The 14,168-nt window shown below is 35.1% G+C and overlaps 1 long non-coding RNA gene across 1 annotated transcript; it reads left to right on the top strand.

Annotated features, from left to right (window-relative positions):
- The first annotated feature begins 1,985 nt into the window (after positions 1–1,985).
- LOC149791164 (uncharacterized) lies at positions 1,986–11,719 on the top strand. Its single transcript, XR_016423319.1, has 3 exons — positions 1,986–2,095; positions 4,916–5,006; positions 8,387–11,719. It is a non-coding gene; the product is annotated as an uncharacterized LOC149791164 (long non-coding RNA).
- The last annotated feature ends 2,449 nt before the right edge of the window (positions 11,720–14,168 follow it).

Genomic DNA, 14,168 nt, shown 5'->3' with positions numbered 1-14,168 from the left:
GTTGCATTTATCTTGTGAAAAGTACTCTTCCCCGACATCAAAAAACCATGTTCAACAGTGTGTTTGTGTGTGTGTGCGTGTGTGTGTGCGTGTGTGTGTGTGCGTGTGTGTGTGTGGTTATGCATATTTGATTTAATTTATAGTTGATTTAATTTAATTGTCTGTTTATAAGTTTTAATTGTTTTAATTTTTAATTTAATGACATGTCAATGTAATGTAATTTTGTTTGCTAGGAATTTGATATTTTCCATAAAATTTAGTTTGACCTGAATCTTTTCATAAATACGTAATAATAGAAAAAATGTTTCTATGTCTGACTTAGTTCCCGACCTTGATTCAGAAATCACTGAGACAAGTAAACAACTTGTTATTTTTATTTTATTCTCGGGGTGAAATGATTGGTTTTTATCAAGGCCATACTTGGAGTACGTAATTTTTAAAAAAAATGTAAACAGCCTCTATTTCGCAATTATGGGTTTTCCGAAATTGCACAGTAGTCAGGTTTTATACCGATGTGAATAGAGATATTTCTCAGTTGGGCTTTTCTCTTTAAATTGGAAAGTGTCTGTTGTGGCAGTTAGGAGTTACAATTTTTATTCAGATTATTTGGATTCTAAACGATGAATTATTTTTCCTGGAAATGCTTGAGTGCTCATACAGAAATCTTGAACAAGGACATTTATTTAAATTTTATTTGGAATTCAAACACCGGAATATTGTTTTTTTTTTGTAGTTCAACAAGGACTGTACACATCAGCTCTATACTGACTACAGTATACGTCATCGCCTTCCATTTTTGATTTTTCGTCGGGACTCGACCTTGAATGTATTAGAACATTTCATTACTAAGACTTATAAAATTTAATTCGTAGATTATTCTTGGATTATGTTGGATTTGATTCTTAAAACCGTAAGTTCTTTTTTTTTCTTCTTCAATTTTTACTTTTTTATACAGGGAAATAAATTATTTGTTATTTTTATCAAATCTTGTTGTTTTCACTCTTTCTTTTGTTACTGTTTATTTGAGCCGAAACACGTAACAGTGTGTGTGTGTGCGCTTGTGCATGTGTGTATGTGTCTAAGCACCAGCAACTAATTGGCAAATAAACTATCCCTATTTTGTTGTAACTTAACATGCCTGTGACATTATTTTGAAAGTTAAAATCTGCACTCACAAGTTACAGTATATGTGGCAACTGTTATTCCCACGTTTTATATTCCACCTTATTATATTTGCTGAAGAAAAAACCCTTTGTAGTATGATATTAATTATTTCGTCACAACAATATTCACAAATGATAAAATAGAACACGATGTATGTGGATTGCATACGATATATCAATTTATGTGGATTTTTGTTTAGGGGGGAGAAATGAAAATCGACAAAAATGTAATACTCGTGAATTCTCTGCAAACAAAATAGGGAGATATTATGTGATCGGAAGGTAGGTGTCGAACGACCCCAAAACAAGGGATGTTATTTTTTCCTCCTGGCGTGAGAGTTGACATGTACGTTTGAGTTACAGATATTCGTGTAATATGACTCTCATTCATAGGAATGTGTTCACCGGAGGGAGACCCATTTATAGCAGCCCTCATTACTTAGCATCGTTGTAATTGCCACATGCTCTAAACGCATGTCCTAATGTATATGATTCATGTAATACTCGTTAAATCTTCCACTGTCTTGATGTAACAAGATGCTTACAATGCAAAAGCTAAATACTATCTCAATGCCATGATCAAATTGCTTATTTTAGCTTATATATATATATATATATATATATATATATATATATATATATATATATATATATATATATATATTCTGCAAGACAGATTGTCCTTGAACGTTTAAATCACACGTTTTTAAGTTATCTTTAGTTTTTCGCTTGTTACGTATTATACGTTAGTTTTGGCAATACCACACCCACATACACTGTTATGCCTATTCGTATTACCAATAGCCTTTAACGTCATTTTTCAGTACATCATAGGCTATACATCGCTGTCAGTATATGTGGTAGAGGAAGAGTTCTTGAGAACTCCGGAAAGAACCATCGATCCATGGGAAGCTGCCAGCAAGCTTTATCAGGTACCCAGTTGTGCCTAGACAGAAACTCAAATCCACGTGGACTAAGATAAGATATCAGTTTTCTGTAATATGTAGTGCGCAGTAGACAACTAAGCGCGTTGCGCAGTACTTATATTAAATTTCATTTAGTAACATTCGTAACATCCAAAAGAAGTAAACGAAGTGCCTTTTTAAAGAGAATGCGAGAGCTAATATTACGTATATGATGACTTCTTTGATTATTCTGCTTGCTTCACAGCGCTTGTGTATTCTACCTTAGCCTGGTACCCTGGCCTTGTTAGCTCAGCGATAATTCACACACAGTAACATTATAGCGGAGTGCAACGCAAGGAGCATATTAAGCAGGGAGCCAGACTAACAGTAACATGAGCTCCTAATAATAGCAATAAAATCGATTTAGGACAAAAGAAAATAACAAACATGAGAGCGGGCCTGACGTTTGTTTGTCATTGGTATCACGTTACTAATTGTTTTTCCATAAACTGCAGTGCCAATGTACGGAGGCCGTGAAGGGGCTCACTTCACATATTTTTGTAATCCGAGATCTCGGTTTTCTAATCCGAGATCTCGATTTAGTAAAGAGGGAGCACTACTTAGCAAATGCACCTTACGTTTGTATGAAATGTACATGACTGGAAAGCATTGGATGGGGGTTGACCATTATAGTAAGTAAAGGTCTATCGACGTTATCAACATCATCATCAGTCTCATGACCTAGTGTGGTCGTTTAGGCACTGTGCTGCTGAACATCTGACCAGTTCCCTCCACTTGTCTCGATCATGTGCCAATGACTGTGTCTCCACAAAACTTTTCCTGTCCATTCTGTGATGTTGTCAGTCCACTTTTTTCTCTGTCTACCTCTCCTTCAGTCACCCTGGACGCTGCCCTGCAGGACTGTTGTGGATAGACTATTGGCTCTAGTGACATGGCCATATTATTTCAGCTTTCTCTTTTTGACGGTGGTGAGGAGGTCCTCATATTGGCCTACTTCGCGACTGATGGTGTTACGCACTTCTTTATTTGTGATGTTGTCCATGTAAGAGATGCCAAGGATGGTTCTGTAGCATCTCATTTCAAGTGATTGGATTCTTCGATGTAATTCTGCAGTCAGGGTCCATGCCTCACATGAGTACAAAAAGAGTGAGATGACTAGAGCCCGCAATAGTCTGTTTTTAGTTTTCAGACAGATATTCTTGTCTCTCCAGATGGGTCTTATCTTTGACAAAGCTGCCATTGTCTGTGCTCCTCTTGACAAAATTTCTGCTCTTGATACCTCTTCAGTGATTATAGAACCAAGATATTTGAACTGGCTCACTGTTTCCAGTTCATGTCCTCTGACTTTAATCTTGGCTGAGATTTGTTTGCCACTGTTTGTCATCAGTTTTGTCTTCTCAGCGCTTATCTCCATGTCAAATCTTGAGAATAAATGTTAACATTATAATTTGCAAAGTTAAAACTTAAATGCTATAATATAAAAAAAAAATTACCTCCAGATTTGTCCTTAGGGAAGCAAATCCTTCGAATGTGCTCTGCATACAAGTTTTATAAGGGCAGTTTAGTGGTTCTTATCTTTACAAAGGGATGAGGTTTTGAAGTTTTCGTTTGTTTCACACTTGTCTTGCACTGATAAATGGTGTTAAACTCAACAAGGACACCATTACCTGTCCACCTGAAAATATGTAATCAAACCATATGTTGTTTTTGTTTTGTTTTTTTTGGTTAATTAATCTCTGTCTTTATATCTGTTCATCCATCTGTCTGACCATCCACTTATTGGTGCAAACACGGCTTAGAAGAGTCATGATGTGATTTACTGATATATGTGTCACCAGTTAAATCCCTTTGTTTTCTACAATACAGGTTATGTGCTAGTTGCTGATGTGGCTTGAGATATTATTTTCTGGATCAATATAACATATTGGACTTACTTTGACTCTAGATGAATATGAAAGGGTGTAAAATATAGGACTTACTTTGACTAGATGAATTTGAAAGGGTTGTAATATATAGGAATTACTTTGACTCTAGATGAATTTGAAAGGGTTGTAATATATAGGAATTACTTTGACTATAGATGAATATGAAAGGCTTATAATATATAGGAATTACTTTGACTCTAGATGAATATGAAAGGGTAGTAATATATAGAAATTACTTTGACTCTAGATGAATATGAAAGGGTGTAAAATATAGGACTTACTTTGACTCTAGATGAATTTGAAAGGGTTGTAATATATAGGAATTACTTTAACTCTAGATGAATTTGAAAGGGTTGTAATATATAGGAATTACTTTGACTATAGATGAATATGAAAGGCTTATAATATATAGGAATTACTTTGACTCTAGATGAATATGAAAGGGTAATAATATATAGAAATTACTTTGACTCTAGATGAATATGAAAGGGTTGTAATATATAGGACTTATTTTGACTCTAGATGAATATGAAAAGGTGGTACTATATAGGACTTACTTTGACTGTAGATGAATAAGAAAGGGTTGTAATATGTAGGACTTACTTTGACTCTAGGTGAATATGAAAGGGTTGAAATATATAGGAATTACTTTGACTCTAGATGAATATGAATGTGTTGTAATATATAGGACTTACTTTGACTCTAGATGAATACAAGGTGGAATGAGACGAATCTGTCATGAAAAGGAATTCAGCATCTTTGCTTATGAAGGTATGATGATTATTAAAGGTAAGTTTTGTATTTTATTATGTACCAATAATTTCACAATAAGTCACTTAATAATTCAGGTACTTATTCACAATATTGAATATAAGATATATGTTTATTTCATGTATGGTAGATTCTGATGGAAGAAGGTAGACAACTTGAGGATTCTTTTGAAGAAATGGTGACTTCAGCAATATTTGATTGAGAAAACGCAAGAGCAGAAGGTATAATAGATTGAGAAATTTAATGTCGTCCATGAGTTCTCTTTTCAGGATGTGAGTAAGTCACAGGAATGATCTGATTGTATGCACAATGAACCACCCTGGAGGCGGTTGCAACGTCTGCCTTGGATGCAGGAGGTCGCAGTTTTGAACCCCGCTGAGTCGTACCAAAAACTTACATAAATTGTACTAGCAGCTGCCTCACTTGTTTCTCAGCATTAAGAGGTTGGTGTTAGGACTGGTCAACCTGGTGTCAGGAAAGTTTGACTGGGTGGGACATGATGTTGCATGTCTTCAGCATGATGCCCCAGTGCTAGACATCACTATAAACTAACACACTGCAGACATCATAGCAGTTTGACTGAAAAATTGGTAAAGCTACGTAAAAAATCCAAATCACTCACAAACACAATTATAAGACTATGTTTATGTTTCAGCTCACTTTGGCTACTGGCTTGATTGATGCTCTTTTGATTGTAATTTACATATATGTCGTCTGCCCTTAAACATGTTAATGTTGCCATGATAAACTGAGTAAATTTAATAAAATGTTCAGACCAGTAGACACATATTTAATACAGACTTCTTACAAATTTAGTACCAGAAATATATCTGTAATCTTATGGAAACGTGCAAAAGACACCACTTTGTTGAAGATTTATTGGACTTCATTCTTGTTTAGTCTTAATTTGCAAATTTTATATTGTGGCTGTAATAGTTTAAAAGAATAGGACACAATTATTGGAACCTTGGAAAGGACATAGCCGTTATAACTTTTATGAAGTAAATTATGTCATGAATTGAGAAGTTTGTGAAGTTAAGGTTGTTACTATCATTATTTCGGGTAAGTAATACAATCAGCTTTTAATTATTTTCATTTTACTGCTATTTAAAATGATACATGTATTTTTTTAATTAGTAACCTAAACAATAGAAAACAAGGATCCATGTGATTAATATCAAACCTATAAAGACCTCCAACCGTCCCATGTTTGTTAAAACTATGCATTAATGCTCTCATAAACGACTTGTCAAATTTTATTTAAAATTCTCAGTGAATGATTCTTGAACCTAGTCCTTTCAATTTTGCTCAGATGACATCATTTTCATTTCTCTTATTCTGTCTCTCTCTCTCTCTCTCTCTCTCTCTCTCTCTCATGGAGAGATTTTAATATGCAAAGAAATTTATAGTACCTGCAAATAATACAACATTAAAGTCTGCAACATTCACATGTGCAGTCATCTAAGTGTAGGTTATTGGCTGTAGACATTTACAAAATTGGCAATAGTATAGGTATGCAAGAACTGTCCTTATCATGTATGTATGTATACAGTAGCAATGTGAAACAGTATCTTGAATAAACAAAAGTTGTTTGTCCTATATTTGTCAGATGCGTTAGAAAACGCTTGTCTTGCCAACTGAATCCTGTTACATTCAAGAAATCAGGAAGAGGTAAAAAGGATACCAGCATGAAACTAAATATTTTTAGTTGTGATGCTAACACGCCTAATATGTTATCCATCTCATCATTTTCATGAACACTCAATGTGAACTCTTCACTCTTGTGATATAACTCAACTTCTGTCTAGTGAGAGAGAGGAATTTGCAGGAATGCACCACAGCCTACTAATCAAATTCTCTTTTCAGCCACTTGTCCAGTGATTTCTGAAAAGTCACTTGTCCGCTCTGCATTTTCACTTGTCCCAAAATTTCAGTCTCTTGCTTGAACAGGATTAGACGTATGTATTTTAATCAATATTAAACATGTTAGCCACAAAGAAATGTACAACATATCTATTTCTTCAAAGGACTTAATGTTTTAGTTTATGTTACTGTCAAGGTAACTTATATACATTATTTCTTCCTCCAGTATCGTAGCATCCATTTGCAAGAATGGAAATGAAATTACTGGAATTTAGATCTTGCCTAAATTCTTCTCACAGGACTCAGTCAATGGACAAAACAAAGAATCTTGCCCTGAGATGTTTTAATAGTTTAAATCCGTCTTCTCCTGGAGTGCACACACCGTTTCCACATCAAGATATTGCATTCCATCTTGGCCTAAGGTGTAGGCTGTGTTAAAATATTTGTTTTATTTGTTTTGAATTTCATTCTCATTTAGTTTTAAAATGGTCTTTCCTAGTGGAGTGTTAGCAACTCTAACTTTCAGGATTTTCTGAACATGCTGGTAAGTGTCATGCAATACATTGCTGCACATAATTTTCAAGGTCCAAAACTCTCCTGAAGTGTGTTTGATTTAATACTGATATTTTCAGTTCCATTCACAAATACATTGGTTGAATTTCCAGTCTGTGCCAGTTGAGATATTGTTTGTAACAACTAAAGAACATCTTTTCTCCTACTCAGTAAATTGAAACCATGGATAATTATTAACCCAATGTGTCAGAAAATTTCTTTGGCTCATAGTTTTGTTATATTTGACATTTCTTGTTGCCACGGTATCTGGCGTATGTCTCTTTGGAATAATAGTTACATCAGACTCATTAACAACCTTAAATGTTATCCTACAAAGTTTTCTGTTGATGATCTTCCTTGCAAAAATCATTTAGTAAACTCATTTTATCCAAATAGAAAAGATCACCTCATTGTACAATTTCTTCTACTAAAGTGATCATAACAAACATCTTGTCTTGTAAATGCAGACACATACCGCTGCTTTGGTGTAATTATTCAACTTCAAATGCAGTATCGCATGCTAAAATCTTCTGTGTAATCAATTAAAAAATTAGCAACTCGTTACTGTCATTTAATCAGTTCATAAATGAAAAGACACTTGTATTTATAAATCGCCTTTCATTAATTTCAGTTCATGGTGGATTGAAGTCAAATGATGATCTGCTCATGAGTATCTGTTGAGTAAACACAATAACAAGGTCATTTAAACAAGATGATGTTGAGTAAACACAATAACAAGGTCATTTAAAAAAGATGCTATTTCATCATGTCAGATTTGTTTGTTTTAGATATTTTGATAATTTGGCTAGTTAGTCCAATATGCAATCAAGTAGTAATATAAATCACACATGTGAGTTTGATTCAAGCATTCGCTATGGCCAGAGGGCATGAGTGGCCAAATAAAGGTTGATAAAGTGATTCAAGTATGAAATGTGTGCTTTCCCAATTTGTTGTAAAATAGGCAAAAGATCACTTGTCCTGGACTAGGGCCTTGAAACATTTTACTTTTCCAGCTTTGAAAATGTATTATAGTCCATTACATCGGGCTGTAGGGTTTCATCAGTCCTTCACTCTGGTGCCAACTTTGAGTCAAGTTTTATTGTTACCAATCTCTCTCATTTACTTGTACGTATCACAAGAAATTTGTATTAATGAAATGATTGACCTTATTTTTTTTGTCTTTTAGATTGACTGCCAAACCCTATGTGCAATGCCAGACAGTCAGTTACAACTGTACATTCCAAAGCTTGTTGATGTATATGCCACAAAAAGATTTGTCCAGGAATTATTTAGCAAACAACAGAAGTATAATAGAAAAAAAAGTTGGAGAAGCTACGTTGAAAGCTAGGATCAGAATACAAAAAACCTGATTTCTCTGATGCAGAAGATGAGTCATCAGATCAAAGAAGAGCCAAGCTTTTGGCAGTGCAAATGCTTCTACAAATGAGAGAAAGATTGAACTTGGCTGGTGCGATTTTAATATATGCTCAGAAAATTACCAACAGGTTAGAAATAAAAATGGTGGTGAGACAAGGGAAGCGAAAGTAATGAACAAATACTGGAAAGCAGAAGACATTCTTTAATATGGAAAGGGACTTTTTTCCGCTGGAGGTGTATCAAAAAAGGGTTGTGAATCGGAATTTGAATTTCATTTAAAAGATTTCCTGCAGTCAGCAGTTGATGATTCGGCAACAGTGGAAGATCTGTACAAAATAACACAAATGAGAATACTTTAGATTCTATGCTTATACGAGAAAAAGTCATCCTGTTGTTGCTGTAGATGCAGGTGATAAAAGTCCTCTGGAGGCGAATTTGCCTGGATTAACCATTTGTGTTGGGAAATTAGTCCTTGGATTAGATTTATCATCTGCCTCAGCCTGTGACAGTCCTGAAAGATATGTGCCAACAACATTCACAGCATTATGTGAAACACCAACAGCACTGAATGGCTCTACACCATCATCAACCATGCTGTCCAGTGATTCAGATCTCCAGTCAGGTTTGTTGACAGTTCAAGTAGATAATGAAATAATGTTTTCACTTTGTGCCGAAAGTTACAAACTTTGGCATCAGAGGAGTCTCATTCAGTCTCGTGCAATTCCTTAACCAGTACTGCGATATCAGAGGCTGGAACTTTATGTATGGATGACATAGACGATATTGTTGTGTTTGAATCAGTATCTTCTGAATCTGGCAATACTTTATATCCAACTCCACAAATAAATACGCTTCAATCTACACAGAAGCAAGATAGACTTGATTTGACACTTAGGATACATCAAGGTAACAGTTTTACTGAACTGATAAAGCTATATCAGAAGGAAGAGATGTGTCTTAACAGTTGCACAGTGGAAAGGGTATTACACAATGGAGAAGATGAAAGAGATGAAGGTGTTGGACTTCCCAGATATATTTTCACTGAATTCTGGAAAAGCTTATATCCCAACTGTTGTTAGGGTGCAGATATCAAGGTTCCTATTTTGCGAGATGATATTCTTGAAAATGAATGGAAATCAGTAGGTATAATCATATGTGATGGTTTGTCAACCTTGAAATACTTTCCAGTACAAATTGCGCAAATTGGTCTTGAAGATGCAATATTTGGTATGATTACAGTAATCCTTACAACAACCTTTCTTGGCTTCATACCAGTTTCAGAAAGAACCATAATTCAAGCAGCATTAGATAACTTTGAGTTGGTTGATATGAATGACCTGTTGGAGGTTTTGGAATCCCATGAGTGTAAAAAGTTGCAAACATCCAGTCCATCGTTGAAGAAATTACACACAAAGAATTCTTACAGGAACCAAGGTTTGTCATTGAAAGTTGGAGAAAGGTGTTTGGAACCAATCTACAAATGGACAAAAATGTGCTTTCTCACAATTTTAAAGAAAAGAAGCTAACAGTGAAGAAAATATTGAATGTTTTGAACTTTCAAGCTGTGATGGACTGTGCAACCAACAAACCACATCTAACTACCTGAAAATGTTTGTAAAAGGGTTGGACAAGAAAGGCATGGAAAACTTTCTGCGGTTTTGCACAGGTTCAAATCTTATGAGTGAGACGATCACTGTTGCGTTTACAAGGTTATATGGCTTTGAAAGACGCCCAGTAGCACATACAGGTGGAAGTATTCTAAGAGTGCCAACAACTTATGAAACCTTCTCAGATATGCGAGAACAATTTGAAAATATCCTTTCAAGCAATGTTTGGGATGTTTAGTGTTTATTTGACCTATGACACTGTCAAGAGGGAAATGATCTGCCGTGTAAAAACCCAACAAAAACTATCACAATAATGTGCTTAGCAGTCCAGAAAAGTTTGACAGTAATTTCTTTTCGAGATGCTGCTGAATATCAACTGATGTAAGGGATAATAACAATAGTATTCAAAGATAGATTGTACCATCATTACATTAATTACTCATCATTTAATATCGATCCGTATGTTATTGTTTTTAATTCTGAAATGTTCAATACATTGATTAAGATTTTTTGTTACTGTTCAGGTCTCTTTGTAGTTTTATTGTTTCATTTTAACCATGTTAATATTACAATTTATTGCAATGAATACTTATTCTGAAGGGAAAACAGAAAAGAATGTTGTATTCTGAAATGTCAGAAAAATAATGGATAATTATGTTCAATTTGTATTATGTGAAACATTGCATTTATGCTTGTGTAACTGGATAATATATTCAGACACAGATGAAAACATATATTTATGTAACCTACCATTATAATTTTGTTCCGTGTTTTTTTTTTTTTTAAGCATGAAAGTTTAAGGACATTGAAATAAATCTTGTTTCTATATTTCAGACCTCTGATGATTACGTCACAGCTGCATGTACTTTGATTAATAATGTGATTTGTGTTTGTTTCCATAAATTCAGATTATTAAAAGTTTATATATTTGTACAGTGTTAGAAGGTAAATGTTTTTGTTTCTTTGTGAACAATTCCAGTAGAGCACATACTCCACTTCTTCATTTCTTTTCAGGGTAAACGTTGACTTATTTCTGTTCTTTCAGGATTGAAGTTGTGATGATTGATGACATTGTTTTGCATCTTTCATATAAGTTAATATGTTTCAATATATATATCAATTGGATTTGATTTAAAAGTATATTATGTATATTATGCAAATTTTCTGTTTCAGCAATGTACGAATCTCGTCAATGGAAAACAAGAATAATGACTCTTGGAAGTCTTTTCTGCTGAATTTCATATTGAAGGACATGTGATAAAAGTCTGTATTGATATTTTCCTTTCCTCCATGATTATCCATTCTTTTTGTCTGTCGATCCATCATACTACATTTATGAATAATGGCTTGAATTCTAATAAATTCTTGTCTGTTTCATGCATGGGATTAAATTGGCACATTTGATTTCAGGGTTTAGTTCTCTTGTCGATACATACTGTGTCCCCATCCACATTATATGATTATTTATGCATACCATGGATTACTATACAGCTGAAATAGATAGCCAAGCTTTATACTCTTATTCATTTCTTGGACAATCAATCCTGTGAAAGTTTATAAAATATGTATAATGAACCACACAAAGTTATGCATTTATTTTTTTATTTATCTGTATCATATGAGCAGCTGCGCCAGAAAATATCAATTTGGACACTGTGACATCATCATATAAACTGGCACTATCCCGATAAATTTTCAGCGTGTGGACGTTCTTTGCAAGATTCAAGCCATAATCTCTCCATTAAGATTCGTGATGTTTGCATAACATACATGCTTTATTTATACCCACACAAATACACATAGTTATGTTTCCAACTCGGGTAAGATTGACTACAAGAAACTGCAATGACGGAGGGAGTGTTCTTTATACATCCATTCCTACTGAGTCCGGTACGAAATGTCGTTCTTTTGGCTTGAACATTTTACAGCGCAAGATAAACAATACATGTCTGTTAGTATAGCTGGTGGAGGAAGAATCAGGGAATACCTCGATATGACCCACCGACCCATAGGAAGTCACTGGCAAGCTTTCTCACATACCTACGAAAGACGGACCCGAGAATCGAACCCTCGAGGACAGAGGTGGAATGGCAGTAGTCGGTAAAGGTCGGCCCTTTCGACTACACGGCCACGTGGGACACCTGCTACGAAATATAGCACTGCATCTGTTATAGTTACTCACAATCATTTTGAAAATATTTAGTTTGCTCCATTTTTTAGCTTCATTTACATTTGTTATAGTCGCGTAGAATTTAAAAATGAAAATTGGTTTAAATGAAGAGTGCACTACAGGCATTGTATGGCTAGCATACCGAACAGTGAAAGTGCTGCAATTCGATAACCGGCAAGTACTTCTAAACGAGTGAGGAATATGCTAACTGAAATAACTAACCAACAAGAGGTAATTCAAACATTTAAATTTTGGTTCGGTTTAGTGTTTTATGGTACAGCAACACAAGTTAGTTACCTATGGCACAACAACACAGGTATGTTATTTAAGTAATTGGAGTAAAGTGCCCTGCTCAATGGCATACCACTATAACTGACCCAGGCTGGTCCGATGGATCATCGCATCACCCATGTAACAGTTATTTACAGTGCTTTACTTATCGTTGCTACTGACCATAAGATTGTTTTTATCCTCCATATCTCTGTCGCTGTTGGTCACTTTGTATGTCAGATGTACCATCATATACTGGGTCTCATGCAAATCCGATACGTCTTTTTGATTTCCGCCCGTGTCTTGAGACGCTCAGTGCGAGAGAGAGAGAGAGAGAGAGAGAGAGAGAGAGAGAGAGAGAGAGAGAGAGAGATGAAGGTATGCTGGATCAATTATTTTTCGCGGAAAGGGGCTGTCCATAACAATGTATATATCATCCATCTCTTTGGATTTTTGTTGCTCGATTAGTCTATCAGTTTTTACCATCATATATCCAGGGAGAGTCAGAGCGTGATCATGATCGGTTAAAGTGGAAATGTACATGTTAACTGACCAACGTGCACAGAGAGAGGGGGTCTTAAGCTAGTTTTTTTATTTAGAGATGTTACATTTATAGGTTAAAGAGAACTTAAAAACAGAATCAAACATAAAATCGATTGTAAGGATATAAGTGCTACCTGGCCAGGTATGGCCTTCTTGTTTCGACAGGCAAGTGCGAAGTTGTGTCTCTAGTATTGTGTGAGACTTGACAAATCCCAAGGAAACTTGTAAACACAACACTATAACGGCTCCGGTCCCTCTAGGCTGCTTGGCATAAGTTCGAGGTTTTCATCCAGCTCAAACTATTTCTTTCTATCTCTCCTTCCACATTTTCCCACGTAATTTTGTCCATCGTGGAGAGAGACAGAAGGAAGGATGGAAAGAAATAAAAGGATGTAGTGTAATGACTTCGAAATACATTCGGAAGCCTTAGTCGTTACGCATTTCCTTTGCATGACGTTATTTGTGACCCCATTATGTGTTATTATGCACCTACAAAATATTATTTGGGTATATTAACGTAAATAACACAGTAGTCGTGTGACACATTTACATTTAATTGAATAACAATAGTAGTAAATAGGGGCACTTTAGCCTCAATGGGAATTAGCATTGCAGACCCCCCTTGGGTCACTTTAGCCTCAAGGGAAATTTAACATGGAGAAAAATCGTGGGTCACTTTAGCCTCAAGGGAATTTAACATGGGAAAAAAGTCTTGGGCTACTCTAGCCTCAAGGGGAATTGAACATGGGAAAAAAGTCTTGGGTCACTCTAGCCTCAAGGGGAATTGAACATGTGGGAATAAAGTGTGGGTCTATCTAGGGACAAGGGGAATTGAACATGGGATTTTTTTATTTTTTTAAAATTTTTTTAAAAAAAGGGGTAGGCAATTCAAAGTCATCCTCTTTTCGAAAAATATTGGTGGACCTGAAAAGGGCCTTTGGGTTTTTTTCTTCTTTATCTAACTCCTTAACTTCTTCCACCATCCTCTTATTTTTTCCATC

Source organism: Sinohyriopsis cumingii, chromosome 9 (genome assembly GCF_028554795.1).
Source record: "Sinohyriopsis cumingii isolate HCF-2022 chromosome 9, ASM2855479v2, whole genome shotgun sequence".
Lineage (NCBI taxonomy): Eukaryota > Metazoa > Mollusca > Bivalvia > Unionida > Unionidae > Sinohyriopsis > Sinohyriopsis cumingii.
The sequence above is the reverse complement of the archived record's forward strand: the minus strand, read 5'-3'. Positions and strand labels throughout refer to the sequence as shown.